We start from the raw sequence: 14,455 nt of genomic DNA on the forward strand, positions 1-14,455 counted from the left end.
GGGACTTCATGCTAGTAATTCAATAAGCCATTAAAGAATGGAAAGTGAAAGAAGAGAGATTAAAGCCATATGTCAGTTACCTCAGACTTTGGTTTGCAATTTCTCCAAGTGTTCTTTTATACACTTGCCTCGAGATGAGAATTAGATGGCAGATGCATTGGCTATCCTTGCATTTAAGTTGGGCAACCCCGCACAACTGCTGATGAAGCCATTGGTGACCGTAAAGTCTAAGGTGCCTTGCTATTATAGGAGTGGATAATAGAAGTAAAGATAGGACTAGAGGAGAAGCCTTAGTTTTATTACTTGTAGAAGTTCTTAGAAGATAGGGAATATCTAGAAGAAGAGTCTGTAAAGGATATGTACACACTATGAATCTAAGCTAGGAACTACATCAACCATGACAGGGTGTTCTATAGAAGTATGGCTTCAGGTGTTTAGCTCAAATGTTCGACCAAGAGAGAAGAATAAGTGGTAATGGAACAAATGCACAAAAGGGGTCTGTGGGCCTCATATGAACGATATCGTGTTAACCAGGAAACTTATGTGTCAAGATTACTACTAGTTAACAGTGGATTGAGCTTTAGTAAGAAAGTGCCGTGAGTGCCAACTGTACAGTGACCTGAGTCATTTTCCTCCAACTGAATTGCATAATCTAATGTCTCCTTGGCCTTTTGTAGCTCGGGGAATTAATATTATCAGGGAGATAAAAGCTCCTTCGAATGGTCACAGGTATATAGTCGTAGCAATCAATTACTTTAAATGGGTTGAGGCAGAGTCATTTACTACTGTGGGGGAAAGGTAGATGGCCATATTTATAGAGAGGAAGCTAATATGTAGGTATGGGGTCCCGCATCATGTTATGACAAATAATTATGTGCAATTTATAGGTGAGGCAGTAGACCTACTAATGGAATACAAGATTGAACATCATAGTTCTTCTCCATACAACCCTTAGGCAAATGGTGTGGTAGAAGCAACCAACAAGAATCTGAAGAAGATACTCTTAAAGATGGTATGGAGTCATAAGGATTGGTCATTTCGGTTAATTTTGCACTTTGGGTATATCGAATGACTGAGCGGACGTCCATAGGATAAACTCCCTACTTTATGGTTAATGGGACTGAGGCAGTCTTACCAGTCGAGTTGGAATGAAGTCTTTGTGAGATGTGCTGCAGGCTGAATTACCAAAGTACTAGTGAGTCGAACAGAGATACCAACATTTGGTTTTGATTGATGAAAAGAGAATGAAATGCCTATATTATATGCAATTATACCAGAAGCGGATAGCCAGGGCATTCAATAAGAAGGTCAAAAATCGAGAAAATTCAGAGCTGGTGACTTAATGTTGAAATACACAAGACCAACTACATTCAATTCGTGAGGAAAGTTCAAGCCTAATTGGGAAGGCCTGTATTTGGTTAAGAAGATCCTGCTGAAGGATGCTACTAAGATTTCAGAGCTAGAAGGGAATGAATTCTCTAAGCATATTAACCTGGATTGTCTCAAGAAATACTATGTATAAAAAATAAAATAAATAAAAAATAGAAAAGATAGCTTGTTGATCAGAAAACCTAAGAAGGCTAGTCAGAAAAAAAATCAAGGCATAAAGAGAGAAAATGATTAGCTATAAAATCTAAAAGGACTGACTGATAATAGGAATTGTATTATGAGAAATCAAAATGTACCCATTTTGGCCTTTACTAAATGAATAAATTGTTTGGAATTTTTATCAAAATGTCTATTTATTACTTTATGCACTACTAAAAAAAGGCTTAAGTCCTAAGTAAAATAAATGAGATCTAAATAAGAAGCATTCTTTATTTTCTTCTTTTACATCTCTAGATTCATCAACTAGCTCTCGAGTCCTCTTGAACCTTGCAAATCCAGGTGCAGTGGTAGTCTAAAGTTGGACCCAAGCTTTGAAGTTATTATCTACGGTTAGGTTGCCTTCAGCATTAAGATTGCACTCTATAGTATGGCGGGGCTAGAGTGTCTGAATTTTATCTAAGAAGTCTTGCATTAGTGCGAATCCTTCGAATTCAAGAGGGAATTCGAACATCATCTGATTCTAGCCTTATTAGAGATAGAGTCTCGAAGGTGCATAAAAAGTGGACACACGCAAATCGGGTAAGGGAACACAGCCGCCGTACACTAGGAGTATGACATGCTTGATTCTCCATTAAGGGCAGGTCTACTAAATAAGTGTGTCCGGAATGCCTTTCATTCAAGAAATCTAGCCCTCATGGAGTAGAAATAGAGCAGACTTGCATATGCTTCGGCTCAGCTCATACTTGTTAATGTCCTTTGGAAGGGTCAATATCTGAAGGTTCTTACGCAACCAAATTTGCAAAAAGAGAAGGAAAGAAAACAATAAGAATACAAGCTAAGTCAAAAACCTAAACTGACGACTTAGGGAAAAATATAGTTTGGTAAGTCGAAAACCTGAAAGGGCGGCGTAGGCAAAAAGATAGTTTGCTAAGTTGAAAATCAGAAAGGTCAGGTTAGACAAAAATTAAGACAATAGCCTGCTAAGTTGAAAACCTGAAAGGGCTGCTTTGGAAAAAATCAAGGCAAAAAGAATAAATAAAAAAAGGGATTTTGTTGCATGCTTGCAAGAGAATGAGGCTGCCACCAAACTGTTAATGAGTTTTGTACATGTCTAACCTAATAATAGTTTCAGTCAAGATGACCGGAATTGGATCAGCTCCACACTCTACTTGTTCAATGATGCCAACAAATCTGATATCTCCCTCTCCTCGAGGAGAAATCAGTAGGAATTAGGCATAAAGGCAAAATGCTGAAATCCTACCCTAAGCAAGTCTACCTTTCTCCTTCTCACAGCTAGAGATCAATGCAGTAACGGTAAGGTGTTCGCCAACAGAATGGGAAAGTATCTCAACTAGAGGTATATTGAATAACTCTACCAATTTTCCAAGGAAAGGATTATCTAGCTCTGGTAAAGTAATAGGATGAGTGGAATCCTTATAGCCTCCAAGAATGGCAGTAAACTCTTCAATCATGGGCCATAGCTTTTGCTCGTTGAAGTGAAAAACATGATCATTTGGACACTAGAAGTTAATAGCCGAGTGAAGGAAGCCATAATTAAGCTTGGTATATTGCATGGCTTTGAAAAAAGAGAGATGGAATTTTCCAAGCTTAATCCACTCATCGCCAGTTAGGATTTTTAGAAGAGTTTAGAGGGCTTTGGCACTTCTTTAAGTCATGGTTTTTGTTCTACAAGTAATAAGATGTGTATGGGGGAATGTAGAAGAGGTGTGCAAGTATTTATAGCCTAAAAATCAGAGCTTGGATAAGACTTTGTAACTATAGAGCCGATCGGCTTAGCATACAATCGATTGGTTGTCTGATGTCATTTGGCAGAGTATTCAACTTTTTTATGGTTTTTAGACAGTTTTTAGATCTCGGTTGTTCGTGGAAGCCATATTGTTAGACGTATATCTTAAAAGCCACTTGGACTTTTGCTTTTTGGTTCATACATTATGATATTATTATGTAATGAATATCTTTTTATTGATGGCTGTTGTCTATCATTCATTTCTGTAGTAATATAATTATTGAATGAATCCAATAATATTTATTAAACACTCCATTCTCAAGAGTTGAGAATATGAGTGGCGTATGATCTTTAGAATAAATATTATAAAATAGTTCTTAGTCGTAGGATTAAATATTGGACATCTTTAATCTACAAGACCAACATAATACGTTTAACCCTGTGATTGGTATGAGATACTAATATATATAAGATGGTGAGTCTCATGCCATTTAGTATGAGTTACTAAGTTAATCACTATGGGTCATTTATGAGACGAGTGGACTGAACAAAACTTGAAGAAATAATGAATCACATGGATGATTTACTTAAGTCACTAATTCATTATTAAGTTATGCCCCTAGTCCACAACAGAGAGTATTCAACACATCTTAAAGGATACTCAATCATAAATCAAATTACAAATCATTAACAAAGAATGGAAATAATATTAATGCATGAGTAACTTAAATGACAACTCAACACAAACATCATGAACCAATGCCTCACAGGGATCACTCAAGTCGCTCAAAGTGTATATTAGGTGAATAACAAATCCCTCAAAGCAAATGCACAAGACCCGCTCACCATAAGCTTGCTCATAAATCATATCTTCGCCATCGCGGAATAAGTAAATACCAAAATCAAAGGGTCTTTACCAAGGTTGAAATGGGGCTAAGGTAAAGGTACGGAGATTTGGATAGAAGTGTGAAAGTGCTGGAACTCGTGCGATAAACAATAGTATATGCTCAAAGGATTAAATGCCTAAGATCACAAAAAGAATCATTCACTATAATCCCTACTTCATAGAATAACGCTCGCAAATGCTCTAAATCCAATAAAAAGATAAATAATTAAAGAGATTTGTTTATTATATATTCTTTTTTTTTTGTAATAATGAACTAGCAGCTTATTAGCGACCGCTGCATACAACTCGAATAAACATAAAGAATAACAAATACAAATTGAATCAAAGGGAGCATTTAAAATATCAAAAAGATTTAATGAATTTACCAACATATCAACTAGCATTTTAATCCCATATAAAGTTGAATAAATCACAGAAAGAAATTCCAGCATAAGGGTAAAGGAAAGATAAATGTAAAGAATGGTATAATTGAAGTGTATAGGTGTAGATTATGAAGAAAAGGTTAAGGCTCAAAAACTGGCTAACTAATGGAAACATAAGGTGATAGGCTTTTGGTCAATGTGGTGAATCCTAAATCGCCCAAATCATCTCATGGTATTTGCAATATTCATGTAACTTCAACACGCATTACAAAGCAAGCTCTAGAAGCAAAGTTAAGTACAATGCACACTCAAACAAGAAATATAAAGAGCATAAGTATAATGAATGCTCAACTGGCTTAAAATCTCACTTTCAGGTATGGTATTAGGTGCAGTTGGTTCGCAACATCATTAATTGAATCATTACTTAAGAAACACATGCATATGATATTATCAACGTTCTAAGTTAAAATTTGACAATTCAAAAAAATAATTAAATAACACCGGTTTAACCCGGCAGGGTTGATGTGTAAAATACCATAAATTGTTTTCGAAGGACAATGAACAGCAAAGAAAAGTAACTACAATTCTATAAATCAAGTCATCAATCAACTCAAAAATAGCATACTCAAGTGCATAAAAACACAATGTCCTAACATCCCCTAAAAATACACAACACCTAGCCATAGCAATTTCAGATATATTAAAAATCCATATGAGAGATTAAGGTTTACCCATAAGCACCCCACACTTGAAGAACACACTGTCCTCAATGTAAAATGTTATGGATACCCCGCATGGAATGCTCAACTAAGAGAACAAAGGCAATACAATCCAAGTGCATGACATGTATGAAAAATAAAATAAATAAATGCAAAAAGAAAAAAAAAGATCTAGGGGATTGCCCTGATCATCCATCGAGGCTGATGTTGTGGAAATTTAGTGCCTCCTCGGTAGAATTTGAAAATAATAAAATAAGGAAATAAAATCGAAACTGAAAATATGAAAACTAAAACTAATAAAATGTTTCAAAACAAAAAGGTTAAAATGTTAAAGATTAAAGATAAAGTTTGGGGTGCCTCCCAAAAGCGCTTCTTTTTTATGTGATGAGTCTTCTTAGCTGGACTCATGGTGAAAAGCAAATGGTGGGGATTGGCGACCATCCATCCTTCTTCCAAGCAAATGGCTTCAAATATCCGCTTAGAGGGATAATCGTCAACTTCCTCTTCCCGAACAAGCAAGTCGCCAAGATGATGGGCAAAACTCGCTCCTCATATAATTGCACGTAGTCATGATGCTCTAGGGGCTCTTCCAATTTGAAAGCTAGAGTTTCAACAATTGGAAGGATCGACAGTTGGGCAATCTCTTCAGGAGTGTCAATGGTTTTCTTCAGTCCTTGGCTTGGTTCACTTGCTAGGAGAAACTCGAGCTCCTCCAAGACTTCTTCATTGGACAACTCATGATCATCTTCCATCATCGAAGGGACTTGTGGAAAATCTACCAACAATTTCTCTAACTGCAACTCAGCATCATCAACTGTACATTCCTGTTGATAGTCTTTCAGAGGGATCATGTTTGCCTCTTCCTTTTCTGGTTCTATCTCCATGTTCAAAGAGTCGTCCTGCACATAAGCATCATCGTCAAACATAATAGATAAACCAGAAAAATTCTCACCTGAACGCAAAGTGATGGTGCTCAAATGTTCCTCGGATTCAGCAGCGTTTGATGGAGTTCTCAATTGCTCTTCCGCTAGTAACTTGAAGATTAAGCCTACTTGATGCTCTATGTTGTTAATCGAGGCTTGTTGATCTTCAAGTATCCTCTCTGTTTGTTGGAATCTTTCCTCAAGACTTGTTATGAACCTCATCATCAGCTCCTCTAACATTAACTCTTCATCTTGAGTTGAAGGTGCAACATTAGGCTGCTGATGTAGTTGTTGAATTCCTAGTGGTTCTTGGCCATCTAAGCTCCATCCAAAGGGTGAATGAGTGCTCCACTCTTGATTGTAGGTGCTTCCATACGAGTCATTTGGCCAACTTCCCGTATAATTCACCTGTTCACAGTTATAAGAACAATGAGCAACATCACTATACAATGGACAATCATTACACACATGTAAACCACAATAAAATTCACAAAAGACTTGAGATGAAAGGATAGGAGAAGAGAGTTGATCGGTAGCCCTGCAAAACGATTCCACCTGAGCATCTAAAGATGCACGGGCATCCCAATTTTTAGCACTCTCTTGGTTCCTATTCTCATTTTCCAATGCGTCATACAAAGATTTTGAGTTTAGCATTGAACCTCCTTATCATTCACTATTTGAATCATAAACTTAAGCTAAATAAATATGTACAAATAAAATAAAATAAATAAACAAATAAAAATAAAAATCATAAAATAATAAGAAAGAAAAAAAAAATGGCTAAATTAACAAATAGCAAATTTCACTCTAGTTTTCAAACAATTCCCCGGCAACGGCGCTAAAAACTTGATGGGTGCTAATCGTGTTAGCTACAATCTAAGGCAGTGTACCTATCGATGCAGTCTAGCACTAATGATGAGTATCAAGGTCGTATTCCTCGGGAAAGTGAAAGCCCAGAGTTACTCCTTTGTTCTCTGTTATATTAACCTAAAATGGATAATGAATAATTTCTAAACTAACTATTAACTACAAGCTAAGTTCCGAGGGAGATGCAGGAGTAATTGATAAATGAAATAATCAAGACAAGAAGACAAACCCAAAGGGAATCTAAACTAGTTGGCAACCGAACAAAAGATAAAGGATCGGTGAGTCTAATTATGCTACCCGTGGGCAGATTTATTCTTAATCAATTCGGTTTCTCTCTCGAGATAACCGAATTCCTAAACCTAATAACCTAAAGTTGGAATCTCTTCCTAACGATTGATTCTTAAATTGGCATTAAGCTTTAATCCGCCTCTATTAAGCTTTGTTAATTCTTAATCCGGCTAGTTAATTATCCTTATCTCTAAGCGATTATTAACCAGTTCTTGTTATTCAAAATTCCAATTGCCAAACGGATTTCTCAATCTCATAAAGCAATCTAAACATCACAATTCACAACGTCTCATGAATAATGCATAATCTTATTAATACTGAAAACAAGAAGAATACAAAACCAACTCAAACAATCCAACAATATAATATCAAGCCAACATAGTAAAGAAATCCCAATGGATTAAATCAGTCTAGCTAAACATGTTCATGTTTAAAACAATCTAGGAAATCAATTACAATGAAAGAACAATGAAAATAAAACATGTACACCCTTTTCTCTCGAATTGGATGAACAACTCCAAATCTGGATCTACACTTTGATTAATCTCCCAAACTGCCTCTTGAATTGCTTCCATTACGGTTTTGCACTCGGAACCTTGCAATTCCGGGATTCTTACTCCCCGCAACTCTCTCTCGCACTCAATACTGTGCAGAAACCGAACCAGCCGCCAGGGCTTTATGTCACTTCTTCCCCCCTCTTTTCTTAAGAAAAATTCATTTTTTCTTATATATTTAACTCAGCACGGCCGGAGTCCATGCCGTGCTGAGACTGTGGATCTCACCAACTAGGGTTTCACCATGACCGTGTTGCTCCCCGTGCTGGCCACCACGGGCCGTGCTGAAGGCCGTGGTGGCTACGAAAACCGTGCTTAAACCATTATTTTGAAGACCAAGTTTCGATGGTTGGTCACGGCCAGAGTCCAGGCCGTGATGGTCAGCACGGCCTTGACTCAGGCCGTGCTCAATATGTGCAACGCGGGCTCTTGTCTGATCTTGATGAATTCTCGTCCGTGTCCGCACGTATTGATCTATAATTGCTTAAACACCGATGATGGTCCTATAAATGTTCCTGAAATGCAAAAGAACACAAAACACAGGTGATCTGGGAATAAAGGCACAATAATTGCTAAGAATATACGCAATAATATGCAAGCAAATATGTGTAAAACTATGCTCATCAGTGTAACTAACCCTTAGACCTAAGGTGACAGCGTAATCTCATGAATATGTAATTGGAATTTGCTTCTGTTTTAGGTATTCGTTCATACCTAGAATGGGTACTTGCAGATAGTGGCTCCAGTTGCATATGCATGAAGGTAGGTGTTCATCAACAAGGAATCCATTGCCTTGAATAAACAAGGAGAATATCCTATACAATTCAATAACATCTTGACTAAAAAATCCTTGGCCGAGGTAATTATGATTCATAGAAAAGGGGTTTTCGCATTAATCATATTTAGTCGATATCTATCTTGGATTTGGTCATAGAATCAAGTTAGTGGATTTGACTATTCCATGATCCTCAATTGATTGGGATATTGTTCAATGGAATGATTTAATTACACAATATTCATAATTAAAGGGTTCATGGATAATCAATGCCTTTATTATTAAATGGGTAATTATAATAAGTTGCTAGACGTCACTTATGCTAGACGTCACTTATAATTTATGTGACTGATTGAGGACAATTATTTAATTATTCACTTAGTTGATTAAAGTGTTTTAATTAATATTAAAGAATTTAATACTAAATTCCCATTGCCAATTAATAATGAACCTAGAAAGTCACACACGTTAAGATCAACTCAAGTATGGCGATGGACTTGACTTGTAACCCGAGTAGGAACACTAGCATCTTCCGAAGTTAAAGTCCATAAAATTTCTAACTAATGATAAATGTATAATATATAAGTATATATTGAAGGAGCTTGACACATGTAATCACAAAAGAGTTTGTAATGACATGTATTTGTACAGCAGCTTGACACGTGTCCTCATAAAAGGGTTTTATGATGACATGTGTCATGAAAGTAGCTTGACATGTGCCATCATAAAAGGGTTTATGATGACATGTGTAGAGAAAGCATCTGGACACGTATCATCATTAAATGGTTGTATGATGACATGTGTTAGGAAAGCAGCGAGACACATGTCATCACTAAAAGGATTTTATGATGACAGGTGTTAAGAAAGGAGCTTGACACGTGGTATCAATATAGCTTGACACGTGTCATCATAAAAGAGTTTTATGATGACATGTGTCAATACTGCTTGACACATGTCATCACAAAAGAGTTCTGTAATGACATGTGTTTGTACAACTGTGTTAAGGATTATGAATCCTTAACACTATAAGAGAGTTTCTTACTCCTATTGTCATAAGAAGAATAAAGATAATCGACATACTTACTATCATAACAAGGTTTTCATAGTAGGGAACTTGAGAGTGGAGAAGAGGATTGAATAGCTTTGCTTAAGATTGGTTGTGTGAGATAATCTAGAGCATTTGCAATTGCGAATCTCTATTTGATTCTTTAAGAGAAACATCATCAATAATCAAGAATCAAATTCTGCTCTTCAAAGGTTGTAGTCTTTTTATTTATGTTCGTCACGTTCATAAAATAAAAGTTTTTTCCTTTGCTCAAATTAAATCTTTAATTACAACTTGTAACCTTAATTTCCATGAGATGTGAAATGTTTAGAACTTCCGCTGCACCACTGCATGTGTTTTTCCAATAGTGGTATTAGAGGCAACCTGTTGATAATTGAGGATTCATAATAATTCAATGAGAATTGGATAGAAAAAGTTAATTTGATTGCATGTAGGATGATTTTGGACTTAGGAACCAATTTGATGTGTTTCTTTGATCCATTTGCATGTAGTCTTCATCGATAACAAAGAGCAATCTCCTCGCAACCACAACAAGCCGGTGTACGTGCTCAAATTGATCTCTCTAAATTTGTATGATTACATGTATATATATTACTAACATTTTGGACAAAGCAAAAGGAGTAAAGCGCTAAAAGTGGTAACTCACATGTGTAAAACTGGTCGGAGTGAACTCTGGAGTGAGGCTTGACTCTAAAGCCAACCGATAATTGATAGTACTAGATGAACTCCAGTAGGACATTGTGTGGTTCACAAGGAACGAAATGCTCTCTAGGATCACATCAGATGTCATTGTAGGTGGCGCCTCAAAGGTAGCAACTGTCGAGGAGCTTGTGATGCGAGTTTGCCAAGGACGTCCGCCCCTCCGGCTCAAAAATTTGGGGTGCATGGCATGAAAACCAAAACAGAGAAACGACAACCAAATGACAATATATAGCAAGTAATTCAATAAAGTAACCAGAGTAAGAAAATACCTGGGTGATAGTCTCACAGTCCAAGGGTACAAGGCCCCAAAAACTGGGATATGAAGGAGGTGTAGTCTGTCCTTTGGAATCGGATGGTGAGATCCTCGAGGTCATCAAACCTATCCAGGCTCATTGCCAGCTCCTCATCAGCAATATTTGTTCTCTAGAACATAGACAGGGGAGGAGACAAAGGCACTCAGCACCTGTTAGGCCCTTTCTCCTAGCCGTAGATCTTCTCTCCCAAGTACCACTTTCCATAGGCGGGGCTAGCCAAGAGAACCCTCCTCTTCTCGAGATCCACAATAGACAACATATAAGGCTCGCATTAATGACGCTCCCCTAGCTAGTGGCCTTGAATTTGCAAATTGTATATGTAATTAATAAATTTTTATCTTGCATGGTCCCAAGATATGGAGTTGATCCACACATGGTGCACATGGACCTATGCCCACTCTAGCGGGATGCTCCTGCTTGAACCCTAATAGCTCAATTGAGGGAAAGCTCGAGAGGTGCTAATAGGCTGGGAGCCTACTAGGAGGCTAATCTCCAAAGCCCATACCTGCAGTCAAGATAAGTTAGTAACTTGTGTACAGATGTAGAAAATAGGCAAAGAAGCAAGTAGTAAATGGAACTTAAGTGCATGGCAGCCACAAGCCGTAGAGCCTCTAGCTCTCGCGGAATGTGATGTCAATCTGTTGGTACATGTAAGCGAGAGCTATGGATCACCAATTAAAAGATAGTCAAAATCTCTTAATGGAGCCAACTAGTGGACATTCAACGAGTTCCTTGAATTGCTGAACAAGGTAGTTCCGAAGAGATAAATGAGAAAAGCTCGAGCCATCTAGTCTACCTCCTGAGTAGTTAGAGGTGTGAATCCCTTGTAGTGGAGGGGAATGCTTTGATAAGCTAGACACCTGGTGTTCTTTCGTGTCATAAGAACCCTAATAGATCGATAATGAACTAGTCCCGAGCATTGGACTGTTGGTCGTAGATAGCATCAGCAAAAGGTACAAGCATATCGGTAAAATCAATGATGGTGATACTAGCAAAAGATAGAGGAGACAATGTCAGCTCCTCGACCGGTGTGTGGAAGGTGTGGGTGTTGTCCATCCACCTCTCTATCAGTGCATACACCGAGTTATGGTCGGTCCTCCTAGTAGTAGAGGGCAATGTGGCAATGAACCGACTTAACCTGGAGTCACCAATCTAAGCCTAGACCGAGCTAGGCAACTCATTGAACCACTCTCGCACCCTGTAAAAGTTCTTGGCCAACCAGATCGACACAATATCACTTTAAAAATGCAAAACAGAGAAATAAAAATGCAATACTGACATACCGAGGCACAAAACAAGTAAGTATACTAACCATTTTTCAATTCTTTGTCAAAAATAATTAAAAATATCAATTGTCGGCCTGTGAGTACCCAACCAGGCTTTGCAGAGCTGATCAGTTATGCATAGAGCCGATCGGCTCTATAGGCTAAGGCATACAAATTTTCATTAGTTTTTCTCGATTTTTATAGTTTTCGGACAAAACTATGCATGTATCTAGTGTTTAAATGATAGGCACTAATGTTTGAAAAAGGAATATACCTTATCGACAAATGAGAATGCTTGTTGTGTGCTCAATTTGCCGAGAATGGAGATTTACTCACTTTTGACTAGCCCAAGATCGCTTTAATGCAAATTTAGCAATGAGAAGTCCCAATTTGGTGCGATCAGGGTGTTTCTAACAAATCCTGAGGAAGAGTTAGCCATTTTAAGACAAATTTTGTGAATTTTGGCTAGGAAATAGAAAAGTAATCAAAGAAAGAGTGAAAAGGGAATTCATAAAAAAATAGAAAGAATGAATAGGGATGGATAAGAAGATATATATATGTCCTAAAGAAGGCAAAAAGTGCCATTTTTATCCCTGACCTCTCAAAATTAAACTTTAGTTCCAAAATGGAGCAAATCATCAGTGCAGTCCTTAGAATTTTAAAAAATCTAATGATTAGAGTTATTGCCTTTCTTGAGTCTCGAGAGATTGAGGATAGGCGAATCCTAGCTAGGATTGTGAGTAATTGAACCAAAATTGCTTCTCAAAAATAAATTTGGATCCAATTGATAGAAAAATCAAATTTGAGGGGTGAATCGACAATTTTTAAAAGTTTAAGGACTAAATTGCAAGAGTTTTATAAACTTTCAGCCCTTGAGTCAATCAGCTCCACATACAGCTGATTCAGCTATACTCGGAGCTAATTGACTCAATATAGAGGTGATTGGCTCTATACAGTCCCGATTGATCTATTTTCCAAATTTTGATGTCATTTTATGTGTTTAATTGATTTAAAATATCAAAAACGCTTTTTAGAAGATATTATCAATAAATTATATGAATCTAAATGAATTTTATATGGATATTCATTTAACTGAATATCCGATAAAATCAAGGGATTTGATGTATCAATAAATTATTGATATTATCTAATGTATGTAGGGTTTTCCTAAATCCTAAAGTTATAAATAGAATGTTATATCCTAAGTCTAGGGAATCACTAGAATATGATTAGCCAATGCAATTTCTTTGATTTTTAATGCTTTGTAATTAAGTCCTTTAGGACAAGTACTCAGTAATTTCTTTCCTTTAGGAACAATGTTTAGCTTGTCTTTGTTTGATGAACAAGAATTATTGCTTTAATGAAAAGGATGGTTGTCATCTTCATGCTTCAGAATGGGACTTTTCTTCCTTTTAGGAACTCGGTTGTTTGTTCACTCAAGAAGAGAGCATACATGCATTTCCATACATTCATACATGCATTTTGCACTTGCATTCATTATTTCTAACATTTTCTTTTATCAAAGGCCTCAATTTCTTGGATCATAGCATGTGGTAGGTTAACCAAACAAGAAAGCACTTAAATGGAAAACTACCCAAAAGCATCCCAAAACGCCGAATTAGAAGCAGTGTGCAATGATATGGAAAGTATCAAGATTTAGATGCAGAGTTTGATGGAATTAATGAGACAACGAGCTGAAGCACTCCAACCTCTAACTACACAATAGTAATTGACTCCTCCTTCTCCTACAACATCGCTTGCACTTGTAGCACCAACCAATAATGGAACCACTAGTAGGGTGGATGGTGTTGGTGCAATCCTAAGGAATCTGCTGGTACTGGATTTTGGTCAAGCTTCAAACAAAGAGAAGAATAGTGGCAATTCATATGAGTTTACTGATCCAGAAGAGGAAAACCATGTTAAGCCAACAACTGTTCCTAGGGTTTCAGTTGCCAAAGATCCCAAGGTCAAAGAAATGGAGAAGGAGATTGAGAAGGTTCAGACAATGTTGAGGGTTAAAGGCTAGGTTGTAATTGATGACATAGAAGATCTAGTAAAAGTGATGATCAAGGCAAAGAAGATTAATTTTCCAGACTTGCCAAAGTTTGATGGTACAAGTGATCCTCATGCCCTGATCAAGTCATACAGGGTGGCCATGTCAACTATGGTAGAACCTTCTCAAGGAGCAGATGGTTAAGTTCTTTGGGTTGTATCTTGAGGGATAGGCCAACTACATGTATTAGTAACTAGATGAAAGGTATGTTTTATAGAAATGACATGGTCGAGAGATTTGTAGGCTAGTATTAATATAATGCTGAAGTGGATGTCGCTACATGCGAGTTTGAAATGACAAAGCAAATGCCTAACGAGAGTGTCTTGGCTTTTATACTGCGGTTTAGGGGAAGGCAGCTAGGATGG

This window comes from Ricinus communis, chromosome 4 (genome assembly GCF_019578655.1).
Source record: "Ricinus communis isolate WT05 ecotype wild-type chromosome 4, ASM1957865v1, whole genome shotgun sequence".
Taxonomy (NCBI): Eukaryota; Viridiplantae; Streptophyta; class Magnoliopsida; order Malpighiales; family Euphorbiaceae; genus Ricinus; species Ricinus communis.